Source organism: Canis aureus, chromosome 6 (genome assembly GCF_053574225.1).
Source record: "Canis aureus isolate CA01 chromosome 6, VMU_Caureus_v.1.0, whole genome shotgun sequence".
Lineage (NCBI taxonomy): Eukaryota > Metazoa > Chordata > Mammalia > Carnivora > Canidae > Canis > Canis aureus.
In genome coordinates, this window is record NC_135616.1 from 66,835,382 (window position 1) to 66,845,000 (window position 9,619).

The 9,619-nt window shown below is 34.6% G+C and overlaps 1 protein-coding gene across 2 annotated transcripts in view; it reads right to left on the minus strand.

Moving 5' to 3' along the window:
- Nucleotides 1-9,619, minus strand: part of XPR1 (xenotropic and polytropic retrovirus receptor 1) — a 218,528-nt gene that overhangs the window by 87,591 nt on the left and 121,318 nt on the right. The gene's annotated exons all lie outside the window — the stretch shown is intronic.

Here is a 9,619-nt window from a genome sequence, read left to right on the forward strand (position 1 = left end):
CACACCCTGGGCTGAAGGTGGTGCTAAACCGCTGAGCTACCAGGGCTACCCTAAATTACATATTCTAAGACTACAGTTGCTGGGTAGGAAGATAAGTGAGTTGACCAAATGGAATATTGTACAAGTATGGTGATAAACAGCAAATGACACCTTCGGGATAAGTAGTATGGATTCTGGCAAGTGAGAACAGATGTACATCTAGTTAGTTGCTGCCCTGTGGTGACAGGGGGTTAAAGTTGTCAGATCTTCCAATTTTCAGAAGTCATAAAATCTAGATATTTTAAAAATACAGTGTAGACTAATCAATATATGTCTCTGGAGGCTTGATCCACTTTGTGAATTCTGTTACGTAGCTGTCAATTTACTGAATACCATAAGTATAGATATCTGTAGCCTCAGGAACCCCCAAACCTAAATGGGTACGTTTCTTGTCCAAGTGAGATCTGCCTAGACTCCAGATAGTAATCATAATTTAGAACTATCCTATTTCTGGATCTCTGGGGCAATCTAAGCTTCAAATGTGTAGAAAAATATAGGTCCTTTTATGTTCCCCCAATCTTAGAGCAATCCCAAAAACTCTTGAACAAATCATCTGTCCAGGAGGAAGAGAAACAGTATTTCCCTGAGTAATATGCAGTACATACATATACATACTAATTCTTTGTACCAGAGATAGTTTAAGGAAAAACAAAAGCTTAAAATGAAGTTCTAAAAAGCATGTCAAATCTATTCACTTATTTTGAGTAACACATTAAAAAAAAATAAAAACTACACTACACAAAACCTTGAAATATTTATATATCTACTTCTATACTTCTTATGTTTTAGAACTTAACAGATAACAAAGCATTGTATTGATTTTAAGTAAAGAAAGGGTGGCCACTTTAAGTTCTTCATGTAAGCTCCATAATTTAGGTATAATAAAGGCTATAGCTGCCCAAGGTCACGGAGAATTATTTTTTCAAAGCAAAAAGCAGGTCAAAGCTTTCTTTTAAGGTGACCTTGAGTTAGAGATGACCCATGGTAACAGATGCTGCTCTTGTAATAGCATTTAGCTATAGCTGATTTAAAATAAAAGTAGTATCTCATTCTACTTTATTACCCATTTTTAAAATTTTTACTTTATTGGATTGTTAGGGGAAAAAAAACCCAAAAGCAAAATAAAGGCTTAGCTATATTTACTTTGTTTCCTTATAAAAAGAACAAAGTTGTTCACCAAAGCAATTTAAATATAGCTTATTTTAAAAATAATTTTAACATATTAATATTTACACACAGGTTGCATATTCAGCAACATCAACTATTTAAAAGATTACTGAGGGCAGCTTTGGTGGCTCAGCGGTTTAGCGCTGCCTGCAGCCCAGGGTGTGATCCTGGAGACCCGGGATTGAGTCCCATATTGGGTTCCCTGCATGGAGCCTGCTTCTCCCTCTGCCTGTGTCTCTGCCTCTCTCTCTCTCTCTCTCTCTGTGTGTCTCTATGAATAAATAAATAAATAAAAATATATATAAAAAAATAAAAATAAATAAAAGCATGGGATTTACTTTAAAAAAAAGGATTACTGAGCCTAGAAACCAAAAAAATCTAAGTAAGCCTCTAATAAACTAAAACACATAAGTTTCATGTATTAAAGCATGAATATTCTACCTATTAATCACATATGAATCCTTCATTTCCTAGATTAAAGATTGTTTTATCTAAAATATTAGTAGTCTCTTATGTAGACTGCTGGTTCACATATAACTTAATAGTCACAAATCAGAAGAGGGTAGAGTAAGGTTACAGCAATACTAAAAAGTAATAGCAAAAGAAAAGAGGAAAGAATAATACATAAAAATAGATCTGCATATACAGGTACCCCCCTTTTTTGAAAGTTCAAGTTACACCACTTTGCTTTTACAAAAGACATGAGGTTTTTTGGGGTTTTTTTGTTTTGTTTTGTTTGCTAACTAAAAAGAAATCTGTAGAGGATTTTTGCTTTTATCCTCTCCCCCAAAAAATAGTTTCCAGCATTTGTTTTGCAGCAAGCCATTACAAAGGCATCAAGCACCCTGGCAGTACGAGTGGCACCCCCAAGCCCCTTCCCTGGGAATTGCACTTAGCATCTCAACACCAAGTCGCCAAAGCTTTGGACTGTGTCTGTGAGCATATCTATGCTTTATTTCGATTTATTTTGTGCATCTGTTACCAAAGTATGTCCTAAGGTATCAGAAAGGCCTAAGATAAGATATTTTTTGGTTCTGGGAACAATAAATTAATGTTTCTACATAAATTAATGTTAACTGCGTCTTCATATCATTTTTTTTTTTAAGATTTTATTTATTTATTCATGAGAGACACAGAGAGAGAGAGGCAGAGACCCAGGCAGAGGGAGAAGCAGTCTCCACACAGAAGCCCGATGTAACTTGATGCTGGGACTCCAGGACCATGCCCCAGGCCAAAGGCAGGCACCAAACTGCTGAGCCACCCAGAGGTCCCATTCATATCATTTTGGCTTACAAAAAAAAAGGTTTCATAGGAACAGTCTACTTTGGGGAAAACATGTACACGGGGATTTAAGATTAAGATAAAGGGTGCTTCAAATCAGTGAGAAAAGAATGGACCATATAAAAAATAGGGTTGAGCTATTCATTTAAATAAACTCCAAATGGAGTTGAAACAATGTCATAAAACACAAGAAAAATAAATAACTCCAATGAGGAAAGTTTTCCTAAACATTACACAAAATAGGCCATAAAGGGAATGACCAACATCTCACAAAATGAAAAATCTCCACTCCACAAAATACCATAAGCAAACTTAAGACAAGCAATAGACAGGGAAAACATAACTGCAACATTTAAATTAAGGATTTACATGCAAAATAGACTTCAAAATGTCTTACAAATCAGTATATTTAAAAGATATTTCATAAGAAAAATGAAATTTTTAGATAAATTAGAGCAATTCATAGATAAATACAAATGGCTAATGAACAAAGAAAAATGCTCAATATCCCGGGTATCAGTTATATGTGACTTTAAAATAATGAAATATAATTTTTAAACCATCAGACTGAAATAAACTTTAAAATATTATTTCAGCAATGGTAAAGGTAAATGAACTCTCACTCCCTATTGGTGGGAATGTAAATGTGTAAAGCCATTTAGGAAGGCAATCAGAGAGTAGCCATCAAAACATTCAGCGTGTTTAATCCCACATGTAAGAAATATACTCTAAAGGAATCTCGGCACAAAAAGATGTGTACGCAAGGATGTACATGAAGCACTGTTTTTAATAGCGATAAAACAAAGTAACGTCCAACAAAAGGGGAACAGTTAATCAAATTATAGTAACATCATATAACACTCTGCAGCCATTTAAAAAAAAAAAAATACATCCCAGTATGTATGAAAATCCCAAGACACACTACTGATGAAAAATTTAAATAACAGCATATATACAGCATGACCTCATTTATGAAAAGATATGTGCATAAAACAATATTCATATGTACATTCAGAGAGAAGATTGGAAGGATGCATGCCAAACTGTTAGTTGTGGTTATCTCATTTGAAAGAGTAGGTATGAGAGGGAGTCTCTCATTTTGCTATCTATATTTACTGTATTGCTTGAATCCATTACGATGAAATGTATTCACAAATGATAAACAAATTGCATTGTGCAAAGAGTATTATTATTAACTGGAAGAAGAAAAGAAACATGTTACATCCAAAACTTTAAATTATACATAGTAAAACCTAACCAGCATAGCTAGTTGAAAAGACTTAACTAAGAATTTATTATTATTATTATTATTATTATTATTATTATTATTATTATATTTTTAAAAGATTTTATTTATTTATTCATGAGAGAGAAAGAAGAGGCAGAGACACAGGCAGAGGGAGAAGCAGACTCCATGCAGGGAGCCCGATGTGGGACTTGATCCCGGGTCTCCAAGATCATGCTGAAGGCAGCACTAAACCGCTGAGCCAGCCGGGCTGCCCTTAACTAAGAATTTAGAGGTATTCAGGATGATTAAGCCTTTCACTCTGTTACGAGAAGTTGGGAGAATGCTGATTTTACAAAACATCAATCTCTATAATATATATATAGGAATGCTTCCTATAACTACAACCTATATAAGGACTGCTTCCTATAACTATAACCTACCTGCTGGATAATGGTAGAAATCAATAACTCTAAATTGGAGAAACAGAATTTTAGTGTTCAGAAACCAACTAGCCAATTTTCCTTGTTTTAGAGGTAAGAAAACACAGGTGCAGAGAACCTAGATAAAAAAGAGGGTTTTTTCCCCTCTCCAGTAACAATTTAAGTTTTATAGAAACTCACTATATTTTATTATAAAATAATGAATATAAAAGTGTCTACTATGTGTTACTTAACTGTGCAGCCACCACCTCCCAAAATTTGTATGTTGAATCCCTAATCCCCAATGTGACAGGGCCTTTGAGGAGGTAATTAAGATTAAATGGGGTCATAAGGATTGGGCCTTATTCCAATAGGACTGGTGTCCTTATAAAAAGAGGAAAAGACATCAGAGATAGCCTCAGTGGACACTGAGAAAAGGCATGTGAAAAACATCCAGAAGACCCTCTGCAAAGAAGGAAGAGAGGCCTTATGGAAAGCAGGCACCTGACCTTGCATTTCAGTCCTGAGGATTTGTGAGAACAAAAGGTTCTATTGATTAAGCCACACATCTATGGTATTCTGCAATGGAAGCCCATGTACACTAATACAATGAATTTAACATGTTCTGAATTCAATAATTAGTCTCAAAAGACTAAGTCTACTTTTTAAAAAGGTAGCAAACATATAACAAGATATATCAACAATTACAAGATTAGCATCAACAGGAAAAAAAAAAAAAAAAGCAGACAAAGGGGAGAAAAGTCCAGAATTAGTGAAGAATGACTCAGAGAACCTTGCTGTAGAGAATCTTTCACTGTGAGCTAAATAAATATTAATTCAGTCAGTTATACTAAAGAGAGAGAGAGAATATGATGGGGAGATTTCTTTGTCACTTCTATTATGGTCAAAATTTCATCTCAAATTTATAGATGACAGAAAATTTCTTTCTCATCCACCCCGCAAATTAGTAAGTTAATAGAAAATGACTCTAAAAGTACTATTCAAGGTAAAACATTCCTATTGCATAGCAACCACCACCAAGTGCTTTTTATAGCAATTGTCAGGAATATTTTAATTTTAATTTTTAAAAAAGATTTATTTATTTATTTGATAGAGAAGAGAGAGCATGCAACCTCATGCAACAGAAGGGGAAGAGGGAGAGAAACTCAAGCAGACTCTCTGCTGAGTGAGGAGCCTGATGTGGGGCTCAATCTCACCACCCTGAGATCATGATCTGGTATGACCAAGAGGTGGACACTCAACCAACTGAGCCACCCAACTGCCCCAGGAATATTTTTATTTTTATACCAAAAGTGTCATCTTACTTTCACATGCATTCTCTCAAAAACCAATGTCTTAAAACCATTATTAATTTTTTCACATATCTCATATGTTCCACTCAACTTTTTATTACAATTTTCAATGTTCTTTATTTCTAGATCTTTAAGATATTGAAGAACAGGGATTTTTTGAATCTTTTTAGATCCTATGCCTAACATAATGTCTGGGAGACAGTATGTGCTTCATACTTTTTTTTTTAATGGCACGTGTTAAAACAATGTTAATCATTTTTTAATCATTATGATGTATTAATAAAGTTTTAAAAAATGAAATTTCAACAACTGGATATTCATGCACAAAGGATTTAATTGTACCCAACCTCATACCATCCATGATTCTAAATAGATCAAAGACGTAAATGCAAAAGTTAAAACTCTAAAACTCTCAAAAGAGGCATAAATCTTCCAGAATGTAGCTGAGGCAATAGTTTCTTAGATATGACACAAAAAGCAGAAGAGATGAAAGAAAAAGTTGATATATTGGACTTCATCAAAATTTAAAAATTTGTTTTTAAAAGAGCACTATGAAGAAAGTAAAAGAACTACCACAGAATGGGAGAAAAACATTTACAAACCATGTATCAGATAAGGTCTAGTATCCAGAATATATAAAGAACCCTTAGGATTCAACAATAAAAAGACAAATCATCCAATTAAAAAATGGGCAAAGGATCACCAATCATTAGGGAAATGCAAGTCAAAACCACAATTCTACTTCATATCCACTAGGATGGTTATGACTTAAAAAGAGACAGACAGACAATAACAAATGTTGACATAATAAGAAGAAACTGGGACCTCATACAATGCTGGTAAGAATGTAAAAATAGAGCAAGCATGTTGGAAAACAGTTTGGTAGTTCTTCAAAAAATTAAATATAGAGTTACCATACGATCTAGCAATTCCACTTCTAGGTATATACCCAAGAGAAGTAAAAACATGTTTACACAAAAACTTATAGACAAATGTCTATAGCAGCATTATTTTTAACAGTTGAAAAGTGAAAACAATCTAAGTATCTATCAACTAATTAATGGATAAACAAAATATGGCTTATCAATATAATGGAATATTATTCAGCCAAAAGAACGGATGAAGTACTACTACATGCCATAGCATGGATAAATGTTGAAAACATTATGTAAAGGGAAAGAAGCCAGGCACTAAAAACCACATATTCCATTTATATGAATTGTCCAGAACAAATTCACAGAGGCAAAAAGTAGATTAGTAGTTGGCAGGGTCAGAGAGGGGGGAATGGGGAGTGATGAAAATGTTCTGGAATTAGGTAGTGGGGACAGTTATAGAAATTTGTGAATGTATAAGAAGCCACTAAAGCATATACCTTCAAATGGTAAATTTTATAGTATCTGAATTATATCTCAATAAAATATATTTTAGCTCCAAGTTTAATCCTATAACAGAAACATAATGATAAACTAAAACATATTCATTTATTTATTCAACAAATAATTATTGTGCCTATTAGATGTTAGGCTCTGTGCTAAATGATGGGGATAGATAGATAGATAGATAGATAGATAGATAGATAGATAGACAGACAAGATAGATGTGGCTCCTGTCCCCTACAGAGTTTGCATTCCAGTGATTGAGACAGAAAGAAACTCACACAAATAAACAAAAGAATTACAAACTGAAAAATGTAAGACAACAGGGTATGAGACAGAATGTAGGTACTAGCCTAGTATGGACAGCTATCCTTTTGGCAAGGTAAGAGATGATCAGAAAAGACTTCATAGGAGATGGAGTTTAATCAGAAACCTGAACCTAAAGGATGACAAACAACAGGGGCAAAATGATTCCTAAGAGTGGGAATAACATATTAGGAAAGGAATTGGGTGCTTGATGACCTGAAAGGCAAGTTACAATGGAAGTTAATAGAAGGTAGTGATTGATAAGAGGTAAGATTAGGGCGGTAGGCAAAGACCATGTTAAAGAGTCTAAATTTTATTCTAAGTGCAATGAAAAATATTAAAGGAATCTTTAAGCAGGAATCTCAAAGTAGAATTAGTTTACTTTCACTATGCGATCATTTAAAATAGCATTTTCCAGGACATCGGGTATGTAAATGAAGAGAAGAAGGAGAAGGAGAAATCCGAGGAATTCAAATAAGTTTGGGAAATAGTGTAAACAGAGGTCAGCTGATCTCTTTAAGGTAGCAGTTCTCAGGGCACCTAGGTGGCCCAGTTGGTTAAGTGTCTGACTTCAGCTCAGGTCATGATCTCAGGGTCCTGGGATCCAGCCTTTGGCAGGCTCCTTGCTCAGCTGGGTGTCTGCTTGTCTACCCTTCTCTGCCTTGCTTATGCAGGTGCTGTCTTTGTCTAATAAATAAATAATCTTAAACAACAACAACAACAACAACAACAACAACTAGAGTTCTCAATTGGGGATGGATTTTGCCTCCCAGGAATTATTTGACAATGTCTGGAGAAATTTTTGGTTGTCATAACAGAAAGGGTGTTACTGGCATTGAATGCATAGAAGACAAGGATGTTGCTATACATCCTACAAGGTCAGGGACATCATCCTGTCTCACCCCTCCCTCTCAATAAAGTATTACCTAATAGTCCAAAATGTCAACAGTGCCAATGCTGAAAAATTGCTTAAAGGCAAAAGAAGCTTTACTATGCTAATATACATTGTTATTATTCTATGAGAAGGAGATATACTATATTATGCTTCCCAAAGTTATTTATAAAAATACAATCTTCCTTTGGGGTAGTGGGTGAATGGCAGGGAAAAGATGGAAAAGGTGGAGAGTACCTAGTAAAATTTCCAAGAACATTATTCTGTGGAACATTATTTGAAAGGCACTAATTTTAATATTACCACCATCTCTTTTGCATTTTTATATTCCATATCCAATTGTTTCTATGACTTCTTAGCTTCTCAAAAACTACTCATAAATGAGAGAGCTGATGAATAAAAATTAACATGTGACTGGCTTCCATCAAAAATAAGGAAGAATATTTAGCACTACTGATTTTACGTTTTTAAGAAAAAAAGGTGTTTTTTTTAAGTGTGACTTACAAATTAGGAATAAATAACTTGAAATTCTATTTTTTCTCAAATGCTACTTCATCAACAGATGGGTGAATTATATAAAGCATATGGCTAAGATTTCAAAAATAAAAATGTTACTCTAAAATCATTGGTGTAGTAGAAATAGAACTAACTGGGAGTCATTCATTCAACAAGAATTAAGTCCCTTCTATGTACCAGGCAATGGGGCAGACACTAGAGATACAATGATAAGCGAAATACATGTAAACTCGACCCTCAGAGATTACACTCTACCCGAGGAAACAGACTTTAATTAAATCATCACACAAATATATAAAATGTAATATGGATTTTGAAAAAAATATAAAGATGAGAAAAAATAGCAGTGGGATCTATCTAGTCTGCAAGGACTTGGGGGGAAGGGAGATGTGGGATTTTAAGTGTTATCTAAGATGAAATCTGAAGTTTAAGTAGGCATTTAGACAGAGCATAAGTGCTCTAAGCATATATATGCAAGAATAGCATATAGATGCTGTAGAAATGGGCATGTGTATTTGAGAAACTGAAGAGGTCTGTGTGACTGGAATCCAGGGAGGAAGGGGGACAAAGGTGGCAGGTAAAGGCCAAACAGGCAAGCAGGGGTCTGATCACTGACAGCTTTGCAGAATAAAGGACTAATCTTTTTCCTATGACCAAGGTTACATTTTTGAAGGATTTTAAGCAGAATATATATAAGAATATATATGCTTTTGTAAATGAAGAGGTGTGGGGAGACTACTCAGATGTAGTACAGTAGATATCAAATGAGAGATCATGACAGCCATACCTAGGGTGAGGGACAGAGAGAGAGATAAGTGGAGAAAACTCAAGAGACAGTCTGGAGGTAAAATCAACAGGTTTTAGTGACAGATTGGATACGGTTCTACTGTCAATTACCTGTATTCGCTTGAGTAAGGGACCCTCCAACTCCCCCTGCAGCTCCAAATTTCCTATTCCATAATTAAAGCTGTTGATTTCTGCAAAATCCAACTAGGCTAAAGTGGTCTTAAACAAAATTTTCTGACCTATCTTGAGGTTTCATATCAAGTTTAACTAAATGTGCTTTTAAACTCGTGGCAGAA